The sequence below is a fragment of the Lagopus muta genome, chromosome 3 (genome assembly GCF_023343835.1).
Source record: "Lagopus muta isolate bLagMut1 chromosome 3, bLagMut1 primary, whole genome shotgun sequence".
NCBI lineage: Eukaryota > Metazoa > Chordata > Aves > Galliformes > Phasianidae > Lagopus > Lagopus muta.
In genome coordinates, this window is record NC_064435.1 from 24,178,513 (window position 1) to 24,191,276 (window position 12,764).

General features: G+C 39.4%; 1 protein-coding gene across 1 annotated transcript in view; it reads left to right on the forward strand.

Annotated features, from left to right (window-relative positions):
- RBM12B (RNA binding motif protein 12B) overlaps positions 1–12,764 on the forward strand; it is a 1,112,412-nt gene that overhangs the window by 491,919 nt on the left and 607,729 nt on the right. The gene's annotated exons all lie outside the window — the stretch shown is intronic.

Consider the following 12,764-nt stretch of genomic DNA (forward strand, 5'->3'; position numbering starts at 1 on the left):
AATTAAAAGGGGCATGTGAAATATAGTCATTATCGGTACAGTGCAAAAAATTACACAGGCATAACAACATTCTCCTGGGAAAATTTTTTTTTTTTTTTTATTTTGTAAATTTAAAAGAGGAATAGATTGGAAGGAAAAAGGGAAAAAAAATCCTGAAGTATGCTGTACACCATCAGCTCTCATACTGTACTCTGAAAAGCAGAGAAGCACCTTATTTAGGTGATTACAAACATTTCTGTGTGTACACAGATGAATACGGTCTTCAGCTGTTGGGAGAAAAGCGGTAGAGTATACTGCTTTGACATAGAATCATAGGATTGGTCAGGTTGGAAAAGACCTTAAAGATCATCAAATCCAACCATAATCTAACCATACTATCCTAATTCTAACAACCCTCTGCTAAATCATGTCACTGAGCAACACATCTAAACATTTTTTAAACACATCCAGGGATAGTTTATTTATCAGTACACCAAGGTCCCTTTCCATCGTGCAGCTTTCCAGCCACTCCTCCCCAAGCCTTTAGGGTTGCCTGGGGTTGTTCTGGCCAAAATGCAGGACCTGATATTTGTCCTTATTGAAACTCATACAGTTTACCTTGGCCCATTGATCCAGTCTGTCCAGGTCCCTCTGTAGTGCCTTTCTCCCATCTGGCAGAACAATGCTCCCTCCCAACTTGGTGTCGTCTACATATATGTATGATAGAAGGAGATGAAGTGGACTTGTCCTGCTTGTAGAGGCAACAATCCTGTCTAAAACTCACCCATGATGTGGTGAGCATGTACATGCACTTCCTGTAGACGTCTGACTCTTGTAAACTCTTCCATGAGAGTTAAATCTGTGAACGACAGAGGCTTGAGGGATTTGCACTGTTTTGCATGGTTTTCGTCTGTACTCACCATCAGACTTTCCCATGCAGGTTCACAGATTCATAGTCACGGAGTGCTTGGGTTGGAAGGGACACTGAGAATCATCCAATCCCCACCCTCTGCCATGGGCAGGGCTGTCTCCCACCAGTTCAGGCTGCCCAAGGTTGCCCATCCAACCTGGCCTTGTATGCCTCCAGGGATGGGGCATCCACAGTTTCTCTGAGCAGATGTGCCACTGAATTTAAGTTGGGATTCAAGGTTTAGTGAGGGCAACAATTCAACAGAAATGAGGTTTTTTCTATCAACTAAGAGAATCACAAAGGTACCGTCAGGTTTTATTAACTGTGCTTCTAGAAGATTTAATTCATATATGAAACAAATCTGGAAAATATTTATGGGTCTGAGACAGAAGCAAAGTCACTGAAACAAATTCAGAGTCTGAGTTGTGAAGCTACATTTGGAGGATTTAAGTTCATATTTCATATGCAAGGATTTTCTTGGTAGTATTTCTACTAAACTAAAATTCCCACTTCAGCAATACAGTTAAGCTATTTGTACTATTTATTTTTAAGTGCCATGTCTTTTCTAAGACAAACCTAAATACAGATGTTTCCAAAGCCATGTAAACCTTTGAGAGTAAGAGTAAAGCCATATCTCTAGAAAAATGGAGATAAGTACATCATAATAAAAACTATATATTTTGTTTATCATGCAGCATTTACATAAGACCGTGACTGAATTTTTTTAATTTTACTTCACACATGATTTTGTATCTAGCATTTCATTCTTGAGTCTGATCTGCCATCAAAGACATGATTTTTGGAGTTTAGACAAATAAAATGCACAGAGAATCCCTGGGACTTCTGCAAGAAAATAACATACAAACCAACCTAATCTTACCACATGGACAGCTTGCTGAATGTCATCTGAGAAACAGAGGGCAAGCAAGGCATAGAGGACTACCTCTCAAGCCTTTGCAAGCTGAACCTCAAGAAACTTGCAAATGAAATGTAATTGTATGAATGGAAAAAGTATAATTATCTAACCTTTCCTTTTATCTGGGAAAAGATAAACATTATTAGGAAGGATTAACTGCAGGAAGTCAATGCTATCTGTCAGCCATACAATCATTATTATCTGTTTTTTTCTGGATATTGAACTGATTGAATTTGCAAATGCATTTTCCCTGCTCTGTACAAACTTTTTTTTTCTGGAAGTTAACATAAATGCTTATTACAGAACTGCTTTGAAGGAAAAGTATGGGGAGGAGGAGCAAGGGAGAGAGGAAACAAGTAGGAAGCACCTTGATTAATGCCCACCAGGCTAAATCATGTTGTGTTCTAGCCTGGTGTCTCAGAAGAGGAGTGTGCTGTTTCTTTCTCTAAGCATTTATTTATTTGTAATTTGCTTTGTCTTCTGTAAGAATTCTTTTTGCTTTTGTAAGCACACACCTGCTCTATTTTCTCACTGGCTTCAGCAGGCAGATTCCTTTTTATATTGCCTTTGGAAGTACATTGTTTTCCTCGGGTGTTTTAATGAACTTGGTTATGATTAAGGGATCAGAGAAATCAGAGCTGGAAATGACCTCCCCAGGTGAATTCTTGCAAAGCAGGATGCTATCCCTAGCTGCGGAGCCTCTAGAGGTTTTCTTTGAATGCTGTTTGCAGCTAAATTGTTCCCAGATCTTGAAACAATCTTCCATGGGGACTGAGTCCCTTCTGAGGCACAATACAAGCGCTCCAAAGTGATACATCTGGCAGCTGTCATTGTGGGAAAGGGCCACTGCAGAGCCCTGCCTGGCCAACAGTGTGCATAAGTGTGCAGCCTCAGGGAAGAGTCCTTCCATTTTGGGGCTGGCAGGTATTCTTGTTCCCCCTGTGGGTGCACTTTGGAGGATCACTCTGAATCTGCTGGATAAATGGGGGCAAGTCGGGGGTTTTCTCTCACTGCTCCTTCGTACTTCCTCTCCTTCTGCCATGCTTGATCTCTGTGGTATGGCCCACCAAAAGAAGGCAAATAAAATGAATGAGTACAGTCATCCTAGTGTGTAACATTTCCAGCCTGGATGAGAGAAAGAGGACTCAGGCACCTTCCATGGAAGCCTGACCTTGCAAGATTTCCAGCAAAGTCTTTCAGTGAGCAGAGATGTCAAGGTCTGCTGCCAGGGTCCTTGCTCTCATATGTGGTTGGCAGAGCTTGAGAACACTTCTGATTTGTTGATTGCCTTTCTCTTAGGAATTAATTTCCCCCATCTGTGTCTCCTTTACTTATTTGCATTTTTTTATTGTCATACACAACTTTTAATGGTGATAAGACAGTGCAGTTCTCAAGGTGTTCCTTAATTGTCTGGATATGCTATATTTACTCTGGTGGAGTGAGACTCCTAAATCTTCTCTGCATTTATTTGGTACCTGTGAACTTCTTAGCTGTTTTTCATTAGCATCAGTGTATATTAGGTCTTTTGAACACACTCAGTGTGTTTGTGCATGTATGAGAGAGTAAGAGTAGGACAGAGAAGGGAGACACTGGATTCATTCATTAACCCTGAGATTGCCATTACATTTGCAAAGCCAGAGACCAGCCTGTTCCTGTTAATCAACAAAACACAAATATTTACTCTGTAGCTGAAAGCTTCTCAAATACTGTGCTCGGTTTTAAAGTCCCTATGAATCATTTTGACACATCATAATTCATCTGCTGAAAGGCCACGTTGTACACAACAACTACCATATACATACTGCAAATTTCCAGTTTTTTAGGATGCTCATTTTCAAGAACATAGAAAGGATCTCATCTACCTCGTTGCTAGTGAAAGACCATTCCTTTCAGGATAATAAATAGTGTCATGTTCATCTAACCTGAACTCAAAAAAGTACATGAAGGATTTGTGTGTGTGTCAGTATTTTGCCTACTTCATTCCCTGCACCCCCCACCCAAAAAAAAATATACATTTTTTTTTAGAAATCCACATTGTAGCTGAGAACTTCCATCTGCAATAACATCTTATTTTTCTTCATACAGGTGGCCAACATTTCTAATTTAGTTCTAGCCAAACTAAACATCTGAAGCTGTTATTCTTAGAAAATAATCTTGAATGCAAAGGGTTTACTTTTTGTACAAGAACTGACTGGCAAGGAAAACATGTAGCAAAAATAAAATTAGTTTTACCTTGTTAAACCACCTAAAACATTCTAGGTTGGTTCTGCTCATCTTTTTTTTCTTTTTTTTTTTTTTTTTTTTACATAGTCAGTATGTCAGTAGTAAAGTCCTACTGGCACAGGTATTACAATATAGACTTAGGGAACAAGCAGATCTTTCAGACTAGATGATAGTTATGTCATAACAAATTGTGTAATCAATTGTCATAAGGATCTATGTGTATGTTCCTTCCATTAGTTCATTTTATATTATTTCTGTGGCATAATTTCTGAGCACCACACTGCAAGGAGTAACTATCTGGAAACAGTAATATTACTTATGTACTGTAGATCCAAGGCCTTGGAGAGAATAATTTTTAAGCCATATCTTGCAATTCTCTTGAAATATCTATCTTACTGCTCAAATCCTGGTATTAGAAGAGTGATAGTTGATAGGTAATATGAGAGAGCATAAAAGAAGAAGGAAAGGAAAAAAAACTCTTGCATACAGTGTATATGATTGTATATGGTAGAAATAGAGAAAGGTTCTGGTGAACAATAAAACAAAAGCTGTCTGAGAACAAGAAAATTTTTGGAGATTGTCTGTATTGTCTTTGCAGTCAGAGGTATTATTATTTGCAGTTTTCCAGATATTACCTATCTGAACTACCAGATACCAGGAACTACCTATTTTGGGGCTGGAAAGAGGCCCTAAACTTCTAAAGGAGATCTAAACTCCTCCATTCATCTGGTTTATTAAATAGAGTTTGACATAGTATGTACAACTGCACTACATATTTACCCTGTCTATATATTATATTCCAACTTGCTGGCTAACAAATTGTGTGCACTACACACCACTTGAAGTTAACAGCTAGGAAAACTAGGGAAGAGTCATCTATTAGAATTCCTGAATACAGTGTAAGGTTATATAGCTCAGTAAGAAAATTAGACGTTAAAACATTTAATACTGTTTGACTGATGAAGTTAATGGCTTAGCTAGCCATCACTTATTGGCAAAATTACTCTTCAGTAACATGTATGGTTGATTTAACATTGTTTCCTAGGGATGTGAGTTATGTTCCACTAGAAAGAAATTTTTAGGCTATCAAGTCCAAGGCCCTGGTGATGCAAACCACATATGGACCATACAAGGTGCTCTTCGCTATAGTGCTCTTACTTTCTAGAGGCAGCCTTGTGCCAGAGAGATCTTTCTAGTAGGTGTGCTGTTGTATTGCCACTTACTGAAAATATGATAATGTACTCATACCCTTTTTGCCTCTATTTTAGTTGCTGTTTTTCTTCAGTGTTATCTTGGTAGCTCACAGTCATCATGTGACTGACAGACTGACAGCCACTGCCAAAAGTTCTCCTCCTCCAGTAAACTAACCTGCCAGTTAGTTTATGTGTCCTACCAAGTTGTCATCAGAAGTAGAAGAGTTGTTGTGCGTTCCAGGTCAAGCCTATAATGATCGCAGGGGATCAGACATGTTGGTTGCAGCTATGTGAATGCTTTCCTTCACCCAACACCATAGCTCACTCCACCCTTTTGTTCTGTCTGTGTCCTAAAGGAACACTGAGTGGGACACCATGAAATATCATCTTTTTCTCCCACATGGAAAAGGAGAATGAAACTTTCTTGAAGAGCTAGACAAGGTGCTCTGAGGGGTGCAGTACCATAAACGACAATGTTTACAGTGGAAACCAGCCACCCATCATTGGCAATGTTCCACCCTGTTCCTACTCCAACCAGCTACACATCTCCCTTGTCACTGACTGATTGGCTGTGTGTGTGTGGTGGATGACTAGTGGTGGCTTTGTGTTGCCAGGGCACGATGCCACAGAGCTGCATTTCCCCTCCGCATGGCCTCCATTTGCCTTTTTCCGCATGATTATCACCCATCTGTTGCCCTCTGCCACGTGTGGGAGGGCAGCAGATGGGCCAGGAAACTGGAACACAGGAAAGCAAGTTATTTGGAGAGGGAAGGAAAGACAGTGTAAGTTCAGAAGACTGATCCTCAGACAAGCTCCAGGCAAAGGTGCTCTCCATGAGTGGGTGGCTCACTATCTACCGAAACTCCAGGAAGAGTAACTAGGCAAAAAAGGATGGCAATCAGAAGGCACCATTTCAAGTGGCTGAAAGAATTAGGAAGTTCTGTTTGGCATTGCCAGTCTGATTATTTATTCCCCCTGAAAGAAAAAGTCTTTCCCTTACTAAGCCATGATTTTTTACAAATCAAGCAGACAGGAAATTAGTGCCTGTTGTTTCTCAGTTGAAGGACCGTCAGCTTCATTCAGTTTGTTAACTTACCTGTTAAGGACCATGATATTTATTTATATATAATTGCACAACCATAACATAAGGCATAAGAAAGCAGACAGCTATTTCTCTGTATCTCTTCCAATTTCCATTTGTGGTTCTTTTGCTTAGTCTACATGATGTGGGGCAGAGAACAAAGTGACCTCTACAAAGCCATCACATTGCTCTCAGCACTTGGAACCTCTCTAATAGGCTAGTAAGGAAAATAACAGTCAAACCAAGTGTTTGATAACTAATGCTGTCTTTACCAGCAGGAAAAGACAACTTTTCATGTGAGTTACCACTATAAGAGAAATTCTGTGTATGGCATTCAAGCATTGCTTCTTCAGCGGTAATCCTACTGGATAGTCTTCTTCAGATTCTTACTGACATTGCTCATAGTCATCTTCTTTAAGAAGTGTGTAGGCTCTTCTCCCTAAATTTATTTATTTATTTTCAATTGTCAGCAGTAAGAATGACTTTGAAACAACTGATGTTTTCAGCCGGGGCCACGCATGAATCTGTATCCCTTTTGTTTGTAGCTGTCAGTGTCACTCAGTTTGATTCCAGTGAGAATTTAAAGTTTAAGCTCTGAAATCTGCTGATAGATTCTGATCAAATGAATATTTCAATGTCCCTCCAGCATCAGGAAGAAATAATGCATGCAACTCCCACTTCCCCTCAGAAATGAGTGTCATTAAGTTTTACTCTGAGAATGTACAAACACTGTGCTCATCTTTGCCTTCACCTCTTTCATCTACTAAGGTAAAATGCATGAATAAGGATGCAAAAAACTTGGAACAGGATTTGTAAATTTTATTCCTAATTATCATTATTTCCCAAATTCCTGAAGATCTGATACTCTGTAAAGCATATGATGTTGACTTTACTGAGCTGTGAAGTAAATCTGAGAATTGAGACCTCACTCAAACAAAAGTACATGCAGAGAATTTTAAGTTAAGTTGGAGAGGAACTTAAGTTAGAGAACTTAAGATGATGGGAATCTAATGAAGAGAAATAATGCAATGTTCAATGGAAGAAAAGAAACCACAGTTTTAATATGTTTGGAAGCATTCAATTAAAATCAGAGATACTTTCTTAAACGGCAGCATGTGTGTGTATACGATATCTGTAATTAACATTGATTAATGCCTAACACTTACTTGTGATTAAGGGCTGAGGAGGTGAAGCCTTCAGCATCCCACAGGATCATGCATCTTCAGGTGCACATGAATGGCATGCTACCTGATAAAATATTATTATGTGTTAAACTCAGTTTGCTCTGATTACTCCCTACAACAGTCTTGGCAACAAGTGGTAGTGAGTACCAAAAGTGGTGAGGTGCTGGAACAGGCTGCCCAGAGAGGTTGTGGATGCCCCATCCCTGGAGGTGTTCAAGGCCAGATTGGATGGGGCCCTGGGCAGCCTGGTCTAGTATTAAATGGGAGGTTGGTGGCCCTGCCTGTGGCAGGGGGTTGGAGATTCATGATCCTTGAGGTCCCTTCCAACCCTGGCCATTCTATGATTCTGTGATTCTGCTCCCTCATGATTCGCAGTAACCATGTCAGAGTGACACTGGGTTATAACATCTATGTATGTGTCACTGCCCTAGGTAATTTGAGTAGAGTAATGTAGAGGATCTCCTACATGCAAGAGCAGTGTCTCATCTTACCTACTCCAAATCAGGTCAAACAAGAACTTAAATCTGGATCTTCCTTGTTCCTGGCTAGCAAAACCCAGTCCTCCGCCTCCTACTACAAAGCCCAGGTAAGAGCCAAAAAGAACATTTTGAGTGAGGTGTTGTTACCAAATATGTTGATATTGGACTTGGAGGCTCCAGGCATAAGCCTGTAGAAGTGGAAAAAGATGTGAAGCAAATACTGGCAGTCAGTTGGGCAGGGGCCCCTATTTCTGGTCTGGGGTCAATATCACTTATTGACATAAACTGTTTTTAGAGCATATTTGAAAAGTTTATTTTTTTTTCTCACTATATTCTATTTCAAGGAAAAAAAAAAAAAAAAGAAAGAAAGAAAGAAAAAGAAAAAAAAACATTTTGAAACTCTGAAGGTTGTGAGAAAGTGGAACTTCTCTGCTCAGCTCCATGAGTGGTTTCTGGACTACATAGTAAGTCAGCCATGCTTCAGGCCATCTTACCATGCAGGCCTCTGTAGAAACAAAAATGTACCCTGTCTCTAATCAGTGCTGTGATGCAAAAGAGAAATCTCTGGCTTCTTCCCCTGCTCTGTAGTTAATAGAAATCTTTTCAGATATCTGAATTTCTGTGCAAGAACCCCTCAGCTGCAATAGTCAAAGGAGTGGAAAATACAGGAGACTCTTTAGAGAGTTAACACCCAGGCCTTGTGAACATGAAGATGATTATTTTCCTCTACAATGCTTTTTCACATGTGATAAGCTTGGCATGTTGCCTTGGTTAAGTGTCAAGCCCTGAATGTTTTTGTTTTTGTCCTGGTGGTCTTGAGGAGTTACTGGAATACTTGTTGGACCTGTTTTATATCAGTGTGTGCACTGATAGTGACATTGAGAAGAAACAGGTAGAGGAGTGGAGGAGGGATCTGGATTTTCTCTCGTTCGATTCTGATAGCGGTCTCCCTGTCTGCCCAGGCAGCCCTACAGCTTTCTTCAGTCTGTCTTTGGCTCTTTCACTGTGCTTTTTGCATTATTACATTGTAATCTCTTCTTGCTTTTTTTTTCTTTTTCTTTTTCTCTTCCCACCCTCCCTCCCCCCTCGCCCCTTGCTCCCAAGAGAGAGTTGTCAAAACTCCTTATCTGTTGATGAATGAAAGGAATTTTTGTCTCCACTGCCTGGAACTGGTTAATGCAATTCTGGACAATACTGCTGGGTCACTGAGTCAAGCGAACAGCAAAAGTTTAAATACATAGAAAGATTTTGTTTGGTGCCAGTTTATATCGTCATCTGCAGATATTTTCTGCCATGCAAGGAAGTGAAAAAGACAGGACTGTGGGCAGTTGTACAGAGTTTCTAGAGTTGAAGAATAAACATTACCAAATTCTGCAACTTAAATGTTGGCAGTGAGAATTCAAAAAGAATGCTTTAACATTTGCACTGAAAAACATTTTTATTCTGTTGTTGGAACAGGTTTTCTCATTACTGTTCATTAGAGTGTGATGTTAATCATACTATTATGGATCTGATTCGAGCCAAAAGCTGCTTATCTGAATAAAGACAATAACCATTGTCCAAGCGTATGAGGTTGATTAACAGCTATGCCCTTTGGCCCAATTCTATAAGGTCCTACAAGTGGACACTTTGCAGAACTCAATTCTAAACAGATCAGGAAATACTTGAACTCTGAAACCTAAAGCACAAGTTCATTCTATGTTCAGCATTTTTATAAGTTACAGTGCTGAGAACAGACTTGATTCTATCTTTGTTGAATTCAGTGGGAAATGTGTTATAATTTCAGGAAGCACAAGGCCAAGCTATACCAGTTTGGTATACAGCCATAGGCCCAATTCTACTGCCTCCTAATCTTGCACTGACAGCTCTCTTTGGGACAGAAACATTTTTCTTTGAATAACTAGATAAACATATGTGTGTGTGACTCCTGAACGCTACACAGAACAATGTTGTATCCATTATTACTAACGATTACTCATAGATTCTCGTGTTGATGACACTTGGGTACAACCACATGTACTCATAGAAAAAATACATATATTTGTGTAGGAATATGCATTACTCCAAGTAGACTCTTCTCCACAAAATTTGCGTGAGCAAAGCTCTGACTAGATAAATGTTCATGAACAACAGATAACCAGCAAGCAAAAATTTCTCTGAATGGAAAGTCTTGGCTTAGAGCATGAGCCAAAACTCTTGGAAGCCAATAGGAGTCATCCCATGGATTGCAACAAGCTTTGTATCCTGCCCTTAATTCATAGCAGTGTTTGCAAATCATCTTTTGCAGTATTCACCCAGCTGAAATCATACTGCAAGCATATTCATATGGTATATTCACATAAATATGTGCTGTGATTCATAAACAAATTACATTTGCATCTGTCGGCTATGGCTGGGAAAATGACAATAAAGAAAATAACAAAACAGAAAGGAAAGGGAGAAAAGAGTGACTACTGAGCGACAGTGATAGGAGGAAACTCAGCTACATTTCTTTATCATGCTAAGCATCAGGTCACTGAGGATTAAATCATCCCCTAAGGCCTTTCAAGAGAGTTGAACACTGAATAAACTCTTTACTTCTGCAGACTAAAATTGGCATTATTTATTTGAGATTGTCTCAGGGAATGTTTCTGAAGTAACTCTTATGCTCCCTATCCCATCTTAACTTTTCTGGTGTGTCCTCTTTATATATCTGTACTTGGTAAATCAGTGTGAACCACCACAGAATTAAACACTAGATTTAAGGTTCTTCACTAGCTGTTCTTGCATTGCAATAAAAAATCGATCTTAAAGAAAAAGAAAATGCTTTCATTTGTGTGTGTATGCACATGTATGCACGCATTCCAGAAAGGCCAATTTTAGCTTAAAGGCTACCACTTTTACTTCTATTGCCTTAGGAGAGCGTCAGTATATGTTTTTATTAATTCCCTTTGTAACATTTTCTTCTTAGTCGAGAAAATGACCTCTCAGCTGATTCTGCCACCACTGGTTCATGAAAAAGCAGCAGTAGATATAATTAAAGAAACACCTAGTAAATCATCCTTCTAGGTATGCCAGGGCTCATAGGCAACCAGGAAAGATCCTTGTCATCCACCCACCCAGGCGGGGTATGTCAGTGCAATCCGCTGAGCTGGCTTATATGCAGTGTTGTAATGTTGTTTCTTCCCAGGCCATGAGCCGGCCTTTGAAACGTGTTACACATTTTTCCTTGTTCTTGTGCTGAATCCTGTCCCTTCTGTACAGAGCAACTGTAAAAACAGGAATCTCAAAGCAGGTTAATTATTTTGGATGCCCATTTAAAGACAAGCTAAATAGATCTGATTTTCAGAAGATGCTGAAACACAGGAAGTCGGGACCTATTAAGATATCCCAGTTTATATTTCCAAAGTCAGTCATCATTTCTGCAAATTGTATTCCAGACTTACATAAGGCTTTTGCTGTAAGGACAGAATGAGCCCTTGCTGTAATGCAGATTCTTCTGACACAGTCAGAATCTGTGTGAAACCTCATGACGCCTATCTTTGGTTTAAGAAATAAATGAGTTAATCATAAAAGCACATATCTAGGGAGTTTCAAACTATAGAATCATGCCGACTTTGTACAGCTGGGCTCTCGTAATCAGTTATAGCACAAAAAGCAGAAAGGTCCTTATTACTTTCCATATAATTTTTTATTTCTCTCCAAATATCAATGCTATATTGACTGTTAATCTGAAAAACCTCATTTAATGTCAGCTTGCTCACAGTTATGAAAATTCAGGTAATGTATTCCTGCTACTAATTGTATTTGAGAAAGTGTTATTAATTTCATATATCAAGTTCGTAGTGGCCATCTGTTCCCTCCGAACTGCTGCGTCTCCCTCCATCTGCCCTGTTTTTCTTCTGCTAATCGGGTGGCAAGGGCTCAGATGATTGGGAAGTTTCACTCTGACTTTTGATTTGTCACTCATCATCAAGCCAGCTGTGCATTTTTAAACAGACTCTTACAACGGGTGGTGCTGAATTTAAATCTTACTCTCTGATTTTTTTTTAATAAAACTTTTTTATATAAAAAAAATCAAAAAGAAGACAGATTGTGTTTTCTGCAGTGTAAAATGTGCTTTGCTGCCACTAATTTGGCTGCATCTGCGCTCTCATGAATATAGATGAAGGTACATGTCCAGGATATTATTAGGGACTGTGGAGAGAGGGAACGAATGTCAAGTGTGGTGAGACACCACAGGTTTCTAGTACTCAGAGTAGTGAGCAAGATGATGTGAAACTTCTGACTTCACCTGACACCAGGCTGAAGTTTTAATGTTTGTGCAGACTTTTAAGAACAGGTATGAGAAACAAAAAATGTTCATGTGTCTACATGGGGAAAATGACTAACTGAAAGTAGAATGGTTTTTAAAAGGTTTTCCCTTCTTTCCTTCCCATGAATCCCACCACAACAATTGAAGGTTACCATTAATCACTTACAAACACCCAGGATCTGTTTTCCATTGCTGTGAAATTCCAATTTCTCTGTCGTAGAAATGTGGGAGTTATCAGACAGGGGCAGGCTTTGAAATCCCTGCAGACCTCAGATTTGCAGAATACTCCAAGTATTCCATCTTGGAACATAGGCTGTACCAGGTGCAGGGGACAGGGAGGAATGAAGAACATCAGAGAGATCAGACAAGACACAATCTATGCTCAAGAAGCCCTTCTAATTTCTGATCATAAAAGAGCGATCAGAATTCTCAAAAAAACCTCTCATCTCATTTTTAAGATCCACATTTTCCTTAGATATAATGATTGTAGATACTACTGTTATCC